Genomic DNA, 14,617 nt, shown 5'->3' on the forward strand with positions numbered 1-14,617 from the left:
ACAGGTTTTTGGGTTGAGGGCAATCCTGGCAGCAGTTACTCAAAAATCCCCCACCCCGCTGGTTATCTGAAGCAATGTGCCAGCTTCCCCAGCAACCCAACGGTCCAGGATGGTGCATAAGGGAGCGGGAAACCTCCCCCTGCACCTCCAGCTGCAAATAGCAGCATTGCTGCACCCAGCCTGAACTTCTGCCAGATATTAGTCCTCAAAAGCAGGAGCAGTGTTAGCTTGGAATGCAGATGGGCTAGGCTAGACTCTTCATCCACTCCAGCCTTGAGTCTAGGGATTTCCCATGCATCAACCCAACCCCAGCTTTTTCCTAAAGCTTGTCCTCAGATGAGGAGAAACCCCTGCGAAACAAATTGTTATGCTGCTGGTGTAACCTGGTCCCTATTAAAGCAAAATGGGGGATGATGATGGGAGGGCACACGCATTACTGGGTCAAGAGAGAAGAACACTGTGTGCTTACCAGTGGTGCCATCTGAACTGGTGGGCTCTGTCACTGATAAGTGACATTTTGGGGCACGCCTGAGTCCTTCTCACATGCTGCCGGGAAGAAGCAACTCCCCTGAGACTTGGCAAGAAGGATTTGCTTGCCTCCCTATGCCTTGGCTTACAAGCACGCTCCATTAATTTGGTTTTAAATGACTCCGAAGACAGCGCACAGTTACCGTCTGATCTACTCAAATAAATGATTTGGTTAAAAAAAAAAAAAAAAAAAAAAAGCAAGCTGTTGTCGTTTCCATCCGAGAGCGAGTGCTTCTCACTTCACCAGCTGCACAGGCAGAGCTTTGTTCAATCACCCCGACACGCACTTCCAGCGGCCGGCACAGAGGGACAGATTGTGCCTGGCAGAGAGAGGATGGATGCGGAGAGCGTCCCACCGGCACGCCGGCCCGGTGGCTAACCACGGCGGGGATGGGGGGCAGAGAAACTGTGCCGGTCTGTTCGAGCTGCCAGATTTCCTTAAAGGAGATGGGTTTGTTTGTGGGTTTTTTTTTTTTTACTTCCCCTCCTCTGGTCTAGACCATGTTTTGGCCCCTGATGAATGTGTCCTGTTGCCGGTCGTTACCCAGCTGTTGCAGGGCTTGTGATTCAGCTCCATGCCCCTACTGCTGCAAAAGAGGCAAGAGAGAGGAGCTGCGTACAGAGGAACATTGATTTTTAAATGGCATTCTGTTTCACAGTAATACTCAATTAGAAGGGATTGAAACATCTCCCATTAGGCTTCTGGAAAAAGAAAGCTCCCCTGGGTTTTGACAGCACCAGGCGCAGGCAAGGGCCGTTCGCCCCGGTGTTGCATCTTGTCCCGGCATGAGGAGCAGCCCACACCAGCTCCAGCCTGGGATGGGTGCAAGGTGGGGATCCAGCCCTGCCATGAGGCCGGGCACAGACCCCCCTGGGAACCACTGGTGCTACAGGCTGGGGCTGGGATGAGCCCTTTCTCAGGGTCCTGCGCAGAAGAGATGGCTGTGGTCTGTCTCCAGCCCTGCGCACAGGGGTCTCGATCCATATGCTAGAGACGTGCCACTGTCCCCGTGTTTCAACGGAGAAGATGGTGAGCATCAGGACAGAGGAAGATGAAAGGTCTGCCTGAGTTTTGCATCATGCTCAGCTTCAAACAGGCATCAGAAAGACCTTTTTCCTCTGTGAAAAGATAGAACGAGCCTAGAAAAAAGCGCAGATTATTGGCTCCATCTGCACTCATATTCTGGAAATAATTTTGAATCACAAGCATATTAAGGGCACCTTGTGCTTGTACAGGAGCAGCAACACCCATGGAGTGATTCAGAAGGAAAAAGTTTGGTTTAGCCTCCAAGTTGCACTCACTGCTTAGGATCTGTTAGGATCCAAGCTTTTTTTCCCCCCCCCTTTTTTTTTTTTTTTTTTTTTTAAATGCAAATGACAGGAGAATCCATAAAATGCACAAGAATTAGACAACAGGATTTTTTTCTCAGCAAACATGTGACTGAAGCCCAGCAGACCCAGAAAGTAGGAAACTCGCCACGAACAGGGGTAAACAGGCGGGTTTTCATAACCAGCAGGTCAGGCCAGGGATGGAAGAGCAGCAATACCACCAAGCCCATTTCAGCCAGCTGCATAACTTCTGCATCATAAAAGTTCGTGCTGGTACTGAGAACACAATTGCTAACTCTCTCTACTGGCACAGAGGTTCCTCCGGATCAGATCAAAGGCTCTCGAGTGAAATCAAACTGGCAGTTTAATTCTGCTACTGTACAGCGCCTGCTTTATGAACAGACAGCATCTACATCTGGAACTGTCAATCTGAAACCTTTCATTTACTTCAGAACTGAGAGCATAACATTTTACAAAGAACAACAAAAAAAAGCACACGTGTGTGTCTGTAAGAACGCCACATGGCAATGCCTCCCATTCCAAACACGTATCTGCAAAATGATAATAAGAATGCCTCGGTCACAGTGCTGACTTTATGCAGAAGTAGAATGGCTCCAGAAATGAAACAGAAAGACACCCTTTCTTGGTCTTTTTTCTGGCTCTCCTACTTGCATGAGACATGCTAACTACGTGTATTTGCTTTTTCAAACGAACACATGGGAGACAATGAAGTAACCTATGATTATTATCTGTGATTATTGTCTGTGCTTAACCTCATCCGTGGTGGGTGCTGGGCGCCCACTTAACACATTTTACTGAACTTCCCAAGTCCACCTTTTGGCTGAGCCAGAAGAGGAGACACAGTACCAAGCCCAGGTTCAGGAACTTTGGCTGATGCCACCTCGCCCGATGCTCCCTGACACCAGAACCTGGGTGCCAGCTGTTTGCCTCTCCTCTCAGCCAGAGCAGGGATGAGGCCGAGCGCCGACAGCCGCCTGCTCGGGTGGCAAGCCCTGGGAGAAGCGGGTGGCTACAGGAGAGGCAGTTCCTCCCGCTCCTGCCGTGCCTCTGGTACAGAAACTCGGGGGGGCAGGCAGAGCGAGGCGTGCTTTTGCAGCGTGGCGAGAAGGGGATGTTTAGCTGCGGCGTTGGTGGAAGGTTTGAAGACTTCGGAGCAGACAGAGAGATTGAGGCTGGCTTTGCAGCCTGGGGAGGAGCTGGAGTCAGGGAAGAGAGGGAGGAAGATGCCAGACTTCCCAAAGCATCTCAGACCCCAGCCTAAAGAAAGAGGAGACAACCATCGAAAGGAAATTGATACGAGCACATCATCAATTTCTGCCTTGGACTGCATGTTTTGTGTGCTCGCCAAGTAATAAAAAAAGAGCTGTTTTTAGAAACCCTTCCCAAGTGGCTGGTTAATAACTCAACAAACAACCGTGCATTCGCGAGGTCACCCTCCCGGCTGTGCTTGGAGTGGCTCCATGCACGGCTACGAGAAAGCCCCGTGCTTTCAGCAAATACGCTCTCAAAGGGGATGCTCTCCCTTGCCTCTCTCTCCAACAGCATTTCCACAGCTCTCCAGAGTCATCACATCCTGGCCTGTTAAGAGACACCAAACTGATTACCCTTGTTTATACTTCCAAAATGTACCCACAGAATGGCTTCACTTCTGTGATCAGCACTCGACACGACGGACTGGTTTTCTCGACACGACGGACTGGTTTTCTCGACATGACTGCAGCTCAGCGCTCAGGCAATCCCCCAAAGAGCAATCCTGAGATGTTCCTGCAGCTCAGCCACACCTGGGCAAGCTGGATCTCACCTCTGGAAGGATCGATACCCGTGACTGGAAGGTGTATGGTGCTCTCAGCTGCGCAAGTACCGTGGTAGCATCCCTGACACTAGCCAGCTCCCAAAATTGCTGGCATTTATCTGCTCACCCATCACTTGCATCAGCTTTCTCACTGCTGACTGCTGGGATGATCCAGTTCTAAAAGGCTCCACTGCTGTGTTGTACATCTTAAATTATACATACAGTGCTCCACCACAGAAGAGGAGCAATCAAAGTGATTTATTTCTGGCTGAACAGAAAGCGTCCCCTTTGTCTCAAAACAGTAATTACCACGGGCCACATTCCAACGCTAGCCTTGGTCACGGCAGAAGTTACTAGAACAGGGATTATTTGTGGAGCAAGGTATTTCTCAGCAGGTATCAGGATGTTGGGTTTTCAGCCCTAAAGCATCTACGTTAAATACCACATCTTCAATTATTTCGATTTATCTTCAATCAAACGATGTGTAACTGCAGTGCCTCCCTTTCTCTTTGCTGATAGCTCCTCCATAGATACACAGAAAAAGCAATTAATTAGTGCAAATTTTAGAACAGAAATAGCTATGCAGATATCTGTGAAGATGCTAAAAATGTCAGGAGAAAAGCAAGATAAATGTCAATGTTATTAAAAATAAATGTCTACTTAATGCAACATTTACCTAAATGTTTGCCAGGAAAACAGTAAATACAGAATTTAAATCCTGATGTAGCCCAGTTGCATACAGAGGCTCAAAGGATAAACTCCACCCCTGCACTGAAAGGCAGCCCGCGATGCAAATCTCATTCCAAGCCTTGATATCATCTGTGCTAGCCCTCTGCACAAAAGTGGATTTTATCCAACATACAGTGACTTTGTAAACAACCCACTTCCTTTTACCAATACCCAGTTTAGTTTTCTAACGTTTCCTTCCACATCCACAATGGTGCCTTATCAAGCCCCACACCGTGGCGGAGCGCCGGGATTTATACTCCCTTTTCCGGGCCCCCACAAGACCCGCTGTCCTGAGCTCTAAACACAAGCCCCCGCACCAGGCAAATAAGAAATGAGCCTTTCTTACATTCTCCCGGTTTCTTAAATAATGCAGGTGGCTCTTCCAGTGAGCTGAACTAACTCATCACCTCAGCGGTCTCCAGCCTGCGTGCGCACCTGCAAACATTATCAGCAATGATTTTATGCTTTCTGGCAAGCTACTGATACAAGTGTTAAATAGCAAAAGGCCAAGAAAAGATCCCCGAGGAACCCCGCTACACACGCACACCCGCTCAGAGATGATTCCCTCCATCCATCTCCAACTTGGAGATCTGTCAGTGTCGAAACCGTTTTCTGTTGGACCTTGTTCATTTTGCCCCTGGATCAAGATGTGAAGGAGGCCCACTCAGAAGACTACTGCATCTTTTATCAGGCAAGCTTGTAATCTTGGTAAAGTAAAAATCCATCAAGCTGATTTGACAAGATCCGTTTTCCTTAGGCTCAGGTAGATAGACGTTAACAAAGTGGTCCGCCCTTAATGCGTTATTAAAGGAGTCCTATTTCAGTTGTTCCATTTTTTTTCGGTTTGGATCAATGTCAAGCTGACAGACCTATACTTACCACCAGCACTCGAGTTTCATAGCATGTTAACAATACGCTTTTTTCCACTCACTGACTAAAAGCAACATATAGAGGTCAACAGACCTCCTCTCTCCAGCTCTTTAAAAGTTCTTGGATACGAATTTCTTGGATTTAATGATTCTAAAATGTTCAGAGTCAGCAGCTGTCCTGTGTAACCTTCTCTATCTGCTGTCTCAGTGGAAAACACTTTGTCTTCTGTGATAGAGCTACATCGTCTATTTGCTAGGATGTGCAAAGCTCTGCGCATTGGCACTGGCTTGAACACCAATCTCAGTAGAAATCATCAAAACTGAGCCAGTCTCCAGGCTGAATGTTCAGAGCTTCCACCTGAAAATGCCCTGGAAGCTGGTTTCAGCTCTACACGAGCTTGTCCCCTCAGCTCCGTGAAAATAACTTCTCTTCTAGAACATCTTTAAGCATTTCTGGCTAAGCTGTAACAATTTCTTTTGACGCTTGTGTCATGGACTAGGAGGGACTATAGAGGGCTTCATGCCAAAGACAGGTAAACTTCTAAACTAGAATAAAATAAAAGCGTTGTTCTACCTAATGTGGGTTATGAGCAAAACCTTGGATCGCTTCCTAATTTGACCAGGCTGATTCATTCCCCCCAAAAAGCCTTGCTGGAAGCGATCACCCTAACACCAGGGTAATGCTCAACTTCCTACGCGTGACAGAAACCAGCAAATATCCTCACAGGTACTGGCAGCTCCTAAACCTGCAGGGGTCAGACTGCCCGACAGGGAGAAAGCTGGGACCTTGACACCGCTCAGACTAATGAGCACATGCTTGGCTAAGACTGGAAGAGCAGCGCTAATTGCCATCTGCATCGTTTGCCTCTGCCACGCACAAACAGCGGCAGGCCCGCGTTTCGGGAATATTCGAGATGTTAATATGTGCCCACCCCCTCGCTCCCCTGGGGCTCGGGGTACACAGCTCGAGTTATCTGGTTTCCACACATGCCCCCCCCTCTGTTGGATCTCTTCTGACACGTAACGCTGCAGCTCAATCTTCTGTGAAGTTTTGAGCAGGCTGTAAAAACTCATCTTCCTCGTGAAGGGCAGAAGCAGGTATTTTGCAGAGCATAAAGATTGCATTTACGTAGCCTAGATATTATCAGCTAATATAGAAACATAATACCTCTGCTTAGTATCCTAGTAATATCTAACCCATCCTAATTTCCTGGTTTTTCTCTCAGGAGACGGCAGGTCAGGACAGCAGTGGCAGCAAACACAGCCTTCAACAAGGCAGAGACGTCGCACAGAGTGCTCCCGCACGCACACCACGGGAGTTTTCGTGGAATGGCCCCCATTAGGTGCCCATCAGCACTCCTTCCCTTCCCATTACTTCTGCTTACTCCAGCTGCTGGACGCACAAGAACAGCAAGGGTCTATAAGCCAGGCTTGAGTGAACAACGTAGTTCTGCTTAAGGAGAAGTTTGCATCGCCAGAGACACAGCTCTTCATCCCTCTCAGAGAAAAAACACCCCCTCCCCAATACCATTTTAAAATCCATCGCAGAATTTACCGGAGCCGCTTCCAAGGACAGGAACCACGCCGCCAGCGTGTAAGCTGAAACTGCAACGTAACGAAGAATGAATGCCCACTTGTGTGCAAAAACGCAATCCTAGAAAGCTACAAAAACATTCAGAAACAACAGCTCTTTTATTTGGCCCGTAAGACTGCCCTCGTGTTCAATCCAGTTCACCAAATAAGACAAGCCCGCATCCCTAAAGATGATCTCATCGAAAAGCAGCTCCTAGGAAGTTTTCTTGCACAGGAGGCTTTACCCGCCAGCCCTGATGCAGCCTGACCAGCAGCGGTGTTTGCTCAGCACATTCTGGCGGTTTCGGAGACAAAGCCAGCATTCCCAGGGCTCGAGATAATCGAGCAGATGAAGTCATGCACTCCGGATGCTCCAGAAGGAAAAAGGGATTTGGGGAGGACGGGGGGACCACATTTTGCATTACTACACGGAAAAGTGTGTGTGTGTGAGGGAGAATGTTCCCCTTTTAACAATTCTATACACAAACGCCATGCTGGCATCACCAATAAAATAGTATTTGTCGGGACAGACCATTTAACCCCAGGAGAAGTCAGACTCGCACGCAGCCCACCTAAACATGGGCACTACCATGGAGCAGCGAGGCCTACATGCTCTTTGCAAGGGACAAAGATCTTTGGTGGCTGCAGAGGGAGCTTGAAGGCAGTGGCTTCTTATTTCAGGGGTCTCAATTAAGCGTCACCCTGTTATCAGCCCCGTCTCTTTCGAGGAAGGTAGTGCTAATACCAGCTGGCAACACATAGAAATAAAAGGTGAATCCCACGCTTACCACAAACCCTTCCATTTTGGAGCCTGCTTCGGGAGCAGGCTAGGGCAGAGGAGGATTGCAAAGCAGCTCTCGGTAGCGATAATTTGAAGGCAGCCCAATGCTGGGAAGCAGGTCAGGATTAGATATTGGTAACCACAAACATTTTGGAAAGTAGCTGGGATTTTAAGAGCCCTTGGGCTTCAGAGTTCAACCCCAACTGCTTAAGGGAAATAAGATTTTCAGCCTTGTCTAGAAAATCCTGTACTCATTGCTTAAAAACTGAAATCATTTGTACTGACCTACCCCTGAACTCCTGTGCCTTCTTTTTATATTCATCTCTGCCTGCAAGCCCTCCAGGGAGGGATCTGGCCTCACGCTGCAGTGTATTTCTGGGGCTTACATTGCAATTATTATAATGGACAGCTTTCTTTTCAGATTGGGGGAGAGTTTGGTGGCAATCCTTTCCATTCGCATGTGTTTTCAATCATTTTTCATCCTTCTTACACACACACACACACACACAATCTCTTTCCAATTCAAAAATACATCATTTCCCTGCAGATAGCACAGCTGGATGGGTACAGCTCATTACTTTCTTAGAAGCTTCTTTCCTTCCAAATTTCTTATTTTTATTTTAACTCTTGCTTTATGCTTTCCTCCACCTGGGTGCGGATTACGGGCACGGCCTCTGCTGCTGGATGGAAGCGTACTACGCTCCAGTTATCCACTGCATATTAGATACAGCCACCTCTGGATAAACTGGAAAACTCCCGAGGGAGAGTCTTTGGAAGGAAAGCCCCTGCCAGGTGCCGTGCCAGAATTTCTCTCTGTATGAGACAGGCAGCTGCGGTCAGGCTCAATTCACTCCTATTGCCACTGAAATGGCAGCATGAAACTTGAACAGCGAAAATAGTTTACGCTCAGGCATTCCAGCCATGGAAAAAAACATTGCTAGCATCTCTGTTGTCAAATACCCCGCCGCCTCTCACCGCATTGATTTCACTTCATGCTGAGTCTAGTGGCAGAAGCCCAGCGCTAATGAAGTTAATGGGAGTTTCACCATTGGATTCGAGAGGGTTGGGATTTCACACAGACTCTTCAGTCAAAATTCCTTCCGCTCACCTCTGAGCTTAAAGGCTGTGCCCGTTACACCCAGCACGGAGGACCTGGGGCTGATCCAATATCCTTTTAAGTTAATGGAAAGGCTCCCACTAACTTTAATGAGGACTGAGATAGATGGTTAGTGGATGAGAGCATTTTATTTGAGAAAAGGAAGATGTTGTTCTACAGCCACTTACATTGCCTTTTTAACCCCTCATGTACTCTTTCTGTGCTTCTTTTATCCCCCATGTTGATCTCAGTTGTTGCCAATAATGATTTTGCAAGAGTGGGGGGAGAGGAGCCTCCCATCATCATCACTCAGGTTTTTACTCTTCCCTCCTCCTACCATTTAACATGAACAGTAACCACTGAGGAAGCCTGAATAGCAACAGAAGCATTCAGGAGAGAAAAATATTAAGATGTAAAAATATACTAGAAAGAAAAATAAACTCTGCGAAACTGTGGTTGAGAATATGGCACGGCCTCAGCTATGCCTGCAGCTTACAGCAACCTTCTCCATTAAGGTAATGTCTTTTGTTAGGAGGAGGCATTAGTAACCAAACAGCTGTGACAGCAGAGTTGTGCTTAAGGGAAAAGTATTACTTTTGTACCGATGCCAATCAATAGATCCAAGTTACTGCTCTTCCCTTTCTGTGTGAGTGTCGGTGGAGACTCATTCCTCCTCCTGATCTTTCCTGTCACCTCCCTGCTGCATCAAAAACTCACACTGGGGTACCTCTGCTTTCTCTTGTTCTACCCCACGCTCAGTTGTTCTTCAAATACCATTTCTACAGGACACCTCCTTAAAAGGGGCTTTACATACATCTCTCGCTACTGCCCATTTGTTTTAAATCCCATTCCTACAACCGGGAGGCAGTTTCTTTTATCCTGGATGAAGCAAGACACAAGAAAAGAGATTGCGCTGACAATCCAGGTAAACGAGGTCTGATCCAAGCCTCCGAGCCTGTAGGAGGACTCTGGATGTCAGCAAGAGCTGGACGACACCGAAGCCCATGTGAACATTGTGCAAACCTTCATTGCATTTTTCCCCCCCAACTGTGGGTATGAAATAGGGCTTTTTCTTAATAGCTGACACCTATTATTTTTACTGCTGTCTTTAAGCCCTGTCCCCTACACTACTGCACGCTTGGAAACAGAGCAGAAGCTTGCGGGGCTGCGTGCAGGGCTGAAATGACAGTCACAGTTGCCTGAAGCATCAGCCAAGGGGTTTCAATGCCGTGCCATGGGAGGCAAACACACTTCAGTCCTGGTCTTCCCACCCTCAAGCCCCCACATCCCCAATTTTTTATTCTTTTGGATCCCGAGTGTATTCGCAGAGCAATGTATTCAAATGGAAATGAATAATCATCAGCTTAACAAAAGTCATTAATCCCCTGCAAGCACGCTTCTGCATGAATCTATTAATTCTCATTTCCAAGTTTTCAGAATTAAAGTAAGTGTTTGATATAGTATGCGCTACCTATTCTCTTTAATTAAACAACCTCCCACTGTTGAAGTGGGTGAAATATTTCATCAGTCAACAGCATGCATAGCCCTCATGGAGAAAGTTTCTGGGCTTGCCTGATGCACAGTAGAACACTGAACATCAGCTGAAGTTTCACATTAAATCCCATTTGTGGCAGAAACAGCGAGGGAATTAAATCCCTGGCATCTTTACAACATGTACCTTAAGAGAGACTTGCACAGTTCAGATTCATATTGAATATCCCCTGCACCCTTCTTCACAGACTAAAGCGTGGCTCAGATCCATGGCAAAGATAAGTTATTAACAACATTGCTAATCACCTGAATGACAGCAAAGCAGTGACTACAGGGAACAGTTCTGTGGCACCAATGCTATTTCAAGTGAATGAACGTCCATTCACAAGTCCGATTTGCCGCTTGGCAACTCTGGCAAGGGATTTGAGTAGCAGAGGGATAGACTGTCTAAGCAGTGCTGGAAAAGGAACACACTGGCTGTGTTTATACTTCTCGGTGCTTGCAAAGCATGTGGAAGAAGTGGGAGCTTGAACAAGCAGGAGGCAGAAAGTACACAGTACCATTTATTTTTCTAATTCTCTTTTTAATTCCCCTTATTTTTGGGGGTGTCTCTAAAGAGTGAGTACCGTGCACAGAAGTAATCTTTTGACATTCTGTGATTTGTTCTTGTTCTTACGAACAGAAAATGGAAGGATACCACTCTGTCAAGAAGGTGGACTTCCACATATCTGACACAAGCCAAAGTCTGTAGAAGTTTTTTAATGGTGCCTCAGAAACAGGCCCCAAGGTTGTGCTTTTAGTTGTGGGTGTGATTGAGAAATCTCACACAGCAAGCACGCAGATGCAAGGGAAGGCCACAACAGTGAAAGCATCAGGGCAGCGCAGACGTTGGGGGCCATTTGACACGGGTGCTCCACGCACACACGGGATTGTGATCCCACTTGCACAGAGGAGCTCAGGACTAGAGGAGAGCCGAGCAGGAGAGCCGAGCATGGTGCAAAGGGACTCTGCCTAAAGAGCTCGAGCACCTCAGTAACTCAAGTTTTGGGGCCCAGAATTCAAAACTGGAAACTGCTTTGAGACTTTCAAGCTTCTAGGTCTCTTTGAACAAGCCTCACTTAAGTGCATGCAAGTCAAGCCATTCCCGAAAGTCCCCGAGGCTTGACACCATCCCGTTGATGGAATCAGATTACAAGGGAAACTTGGGCCATCCAAGAAACATCATCTAATAACAAAGTCATCTCTGGCAGTCCCAGTGGACCGCAGTGTAGGAGGCTGTGAATCACTGAAGACGTGGGAAAATGGCAGCAAGAGAAAAGGGGGGGGTGGGGAAAGACCAGCTTGCAGCAGATAAACAGGTGTAACCTCACTAAACCCTTCTGCGAGCAGTTGTCAGAACCTGATCCCTGCCTGGAAACTCACTGCTCTTTTCTTTAAGTAGCCGACCTCTGATACTAAACATCTTATAATGAATTCCGGAGCAATTACTGCAATATTAAGCTTGTGAATCCAGCCAGTAGAGAAGAAAGCAGCACCACTAAGCAGCAAGGACTGAGAAGCTGAAACAAAGAGAACCCAAGAGGAACAAACTTCAGCTAAGCTTTGTGTTATATCGCTATACCACTGCAAAGATAAACATCAAAACCCATGAGATGAGTGAACCGAAAACAAGCATTCATGATCTCCCCTTTGAGCTCATTCACATACTGATAAAAGTTTTCACGACAGTGACGCAACAAGTGACTGTCTCAAAAACAACTCCTGAAACTGGGAATATGCCCAGGGACTGTCTACACTGTAATTCCAGAAGTCTAAGGGGAAAGTATGTTTCTACACCTGGAGTGTTTTTTTTTTTTAATGCTGGCTTATTACAGATGAACAAAACATGCAAAATCCCTATGGGTTGGGAACGTAAGGTCCAAGAGCACAGGCACAGTAATACCGTAGCATTCCTTGGAGAGCTGGAACATTATTTGAAAGGTGAAACAAAACAAATAAACCAAGAAGGCAATAGCATCCTTTTCTTCTCCAACCTGAGGTTTCCAAGTCCAGAAGTAGTACGATATTCTTTAAATTCTTAACAGTAAGAAGGTTTTGTCCATTAAAAATATATCTATCACTTAAACCACTTTCCTCTAGCTAGGATAAAATAACATTAGGAAAGGCAGCTCTGGAGTTGGAGGGCTGTATTTTAATAACCAGAAAATCTGGGAAAAGCCACAGCAAATTGATAGCAGAAAACCTAGGAAGTCGGGTTCAGTTAATGAACAGTGCAATAGTTGATACCAAAGTAAGCATGAAATCCTCTTTCATATGTCATTTTCTTTGCAGATTTGGCACCATCTCCACTTTTTATCCTTTTTGCAAGATTGGTAAAGTAAATATGCTTTGCTTATGATAGTTTAGAAAACACAGCTGTATAATTCAGTCAGCTGCTCTGGAACAGAAGTTAACATTTCTGGTTTCCTCTATCCTCTAAAATTAGGCCTCTTAAAATCATAAGTGTAAGTGCCTTAATACTTTCTGATATCAAACAAAAGTCAGTAAGAAATGAATTGTATTACAGTTTGATCCAAAGCCAAGTCTAGTCACTTTGATCTTTCCATTAAATTTCAGCCTGCGTTGGTATAAGCCCTTAGAAAACATGCAAAGTAAATGTTGATGCTCTTTGTGGTTATTGCGCAAAGTTGTGAGGCCCTTGGCAAATGATTTGCTCTTTCTGCATCTCGGTTCATGGCCGCTGCCCATTAAAAACCGAAGCATTATCAAAGTAACAAACAAGGTGCCAGATAAAGGCTATGAATCTGTGGGCGATACCTAGTTATGAGAAGCAGCCACATACACAAAGGACCAGCTAGAAGTCTACAAAAACATGTAAAAAATTAAGTAAACGCTATCAAGTTCTAACACCTAAAATTATAAAAATATATATATATATGTACGCAGAGGTACATGTGCGCTTACCAGTACAGGCAACTTCACTGAGGGTCAGCAATTTTGTGCCTGTGCAATTACACAAGAATCTTGCTGAAGTATGTTAACAAGTCTGCATATTCAACACATGTGGTGAGTATAAATTGTAAGCATTTACCAGAAGACAGTATCAAGACTGGCCAGTTTCCTGAGTTCTAGGGCAAGAAACCAGGAGGGGGGGGAAGTGCTGTCAAACTTCCCTATGGGCTGGAAAGGCCAAGGGTTACAAGAATGGTGAACGACATTCAGAGAAAGAAGCATCTTCATTAACTCTTCCTATATTTGCAGTACCCAGCTATCTGTCACCTTAGATGAGCATGAAAATCTCTGTCTAGATCACAATTTATCATAGCTTAATTTCAAAATACCGTTGTTCCTAATTTCTGCTGCCACAAATCCAAGCTTTTGGGAAAATACCTCCGCTTTCTTTTTCAGGCCAGTAAATGATGGATGTGGTTTTCATCACCGGGAAGCACAGCAGTCCGAAGCCCAGGGAAGAATTAGTTTAGTGCACCATGCTAAAAGTTCATAACTCAATTCTACCCATCCCGCCCAGGAGGAGACAGGTCCCATCCAGAAGTCAGAAGGCCCCATAAGAACTGATGGGGAACCTGCAAAGAGACTGGGTCAGTCAATACCACTAACAAGAAGGGTGTATTTTAGTCCAGATTCACTGCTTTTGCAACAAGTATGTTCTCTGGCTTTAGAAACAGAAGCACCACAGTGAATTTCAGTGTTTTTCAAGCCTTGTGTTGCCGTAATGTATACGTGCTGCTAAGTCTACTATTAAAACTGTACAGTTCTAGGAGGGCCAGCACAGCCATCAAGTCCACTGCATTTAAAAGAACCAATTCAGAACTGACATGTGCTGTATTTTTTACCTTTTCTCATGAAGTTTTACACAGCATCAGCTTCCAATCCAACTCATATCCATGTGGATGTGGAACGACACAGGCTCTACATAGAGCCTTGTACTGCTGTTCCACTGGTGACGGAGCAACCCTTTATCTTCTGGATGCTGACAGAAGGCAACATGTTCTTCTGGTTATGGCAGCGGACAACCAGATTCCCTGGCTGGCATGTGTACGACAACGCAAGTGCAGCAATTTCTCATGTTCAGTGGGAAAGGCTGGTGTGAAGAGAAGCAGGCTCAAGGTGGTGGGTTTTTTTCCAGTTATCAGACTTAAAAGTTGGAATAAATCTGAACGAGTATCGGGGCTGCAAAGCAGATTGCAGAAATCAAAGGGCTATGTCCCCCCAAGCAATCAGTGCGGTGGGGAAGGTGGAAGACTAGAGGCCTTTTAATGCAGTCCCGGGCACAACTGCAATTGTTCAAACGCTGTCTTTCCTTCGGAGCGCCCTGAGCTCATCGAGGATTAGTCACCCATGCGCAGTCCAGGGCAAGCCTGCACACATGTTCCAATGTAACCAAACCT

The sequence above is a fragment of the Egretta garzetta genome, unplaced genomic scaffold (assembly GCF_000687185.1).
Source record: "Egretta garzetta isolate BGI_Z169 unplaced genomic scaffold, ASM68718v1 scaffold5, whole genome shotgun sequence".
NCBI lineage: Eukaryota > Metazoa > Chordata > Aves > Pelecaniformes > Ardeidae > Egretta > Egretta garzetta.